This window comes from Mandrillus leucophaeus, unplaced genomic scaffold, assembly GCF_000951045.1.
Source record: "Mandrillus leucophaeus isolate KB7577 unplaced genomic scaffold, Mleu.le_1.0 Scaffold84, whole genome shotgun sequence".
NCBI lineage: Eukaryota > Metazoa > Chordata > Mammalia > Primates > Cercopithecidae > Mandrillus > Mandrillus leucophaeus.
The window spans coordinates 5,084,842-5,086,726 of NW_012109141.1; positions in this window are offsets into that span (position 1 = coordinate 5,084,842).

The window sequence follows — 1,885 nt, forward strand, 5'->3', positions numbered from 1 at the left end:
TCTCTTCCTTTAAGTGACAAAGGAAGAACCATCCCAAATTACAAGTTTCATCTGAAATAGAAACCTTTTCTTTTAAAGGTGTGTAGCTGAAAATTTTCTGGACAGGGTAATCCCAAAATACTACATCCATTGCAGAACTGTGAAATGAATAAACACTCTGCATTTCAAAATAACTAAAAATTATTGAATATAACATCCCTCCCCAACAACCGACTCAAGGAGATAAATTAGCAATGGCAAATTACTTAACTTAGCTAAATTTTAAAAACCTATCTTTAAATGGCAGTATACATGAAAGACAATATGACTTCCACATCATTATCTAATATGGTTTAAAATTTTTCTCACATTGTGAGAAAAATTGCTCCACAATTTCCACGATTTTTAAACTAAAGTCATCAAGGGTTCTCTTTATAGTGGGGGTAAGGATTGGTCAAATCCAGCACACTTTTATAGTAACTACATAGAAGAAAAATATAAGTCCAACTTTAAAACAATGTTTTCTTTCTATTAAAATCAATTTAAAACTTTTTATAAACATTAATGTTGCAAGAGAATCCAGTTCATTTATGAAAATTAGCTGACAATCAAGTTCACCCAAGAAAATGCTGACTAAGCTAAAGAAATCACAGATAAAACATTTTACCAAAAGTATAGGTAACACACAAAAAAATGCTATCACAGGAAGCTATGATCATCTAATATTTCTTTAATAATAATTCTAGTTCCATAGGTTTTCATGTTATGCGCCAATTTGTACCCGAGTTCAATTACAGAAAAGGCAACAATTTCTAAATCGGTGGTATACATTTCTTTACAATTTTTTACTGTAAGGCCATTTATTAAAATAGACAAACTATAAGATGAAAATGAAGGCAACAGAAAAATTCAACTTTTCACAACCAAAAGAATTAGCACAACCTTAGAAATAATTTAGAAAAAAGTGTTGTTAAAAGATAAGTTGCAGATCTCCGTTCCATTACCCAAGATTATGTCAAATTCACGATTCTAAATAAATCTTTTTAAAGAGATTAAAAACTCATCTTCAGTGTATAGTAAATTCTGTGTTTTATCACACCAGGTATGTTTATTCAACACTATCTTTTGAAAATGGGCCATTTAAAAAGACATAGCAATTTCCATTCTGTAAGTTTCATTCAGCTTTACTTAGGGTTGAATACACATGAAATGTGCTTTTAATGCATAAAAATCACAGTGGATAGCAGCAAAGGACTGGGGGGAGGGGCATTAGGAGAATTTGATAATTCACATTGTGATTATTCTGCACATTGATGAAAGATAATTCACACCTCTAAAACCTCAAGACTTCCCTTTTTAAAGAACCAAAATAAACCCAAGACACCTTGCTGACATTTCCCGACCCCTAAACAAACTGATGACTCTTTTACACATAAAACTGAAATAGTAATGGCAGCAAAATATTTTGATGGCAATGAAAGTCTGTAAACTGTGTTTCAATCTTTTGTTCTTATTCCCAAAGTGCAAGATGCAGGGTTCTCATCTTTCAGTAGTGCTTCTCCTGTAAATAATCCTTCATTTTGTTTGGCAAAGGCAGTTTCTGAATTAAGTCTATTCTGGTGTACTGACGTATAACAAAACGACACAGGTACTGCAACGAGCGCACCTGCATGAACCGGGACACTGGGTTGGTCAGTCTGACGGGGTAAGTTGCAGATCCAGGCAGCCGAGACCTTGAATAACAAAAAGCTCCATTTTCAGAGTCCCTGATTGAATGCTCAATTAGATCAACTATGGACGTATGTCCTTCCACATCGGGCTGTTCATAAAAGCTAAACCTACCGTTTGAGTGCTCAATTCTAGTGTGAAGTGTTTTACCATGAGAGCGAAAGCTCAAGCTTAAAAG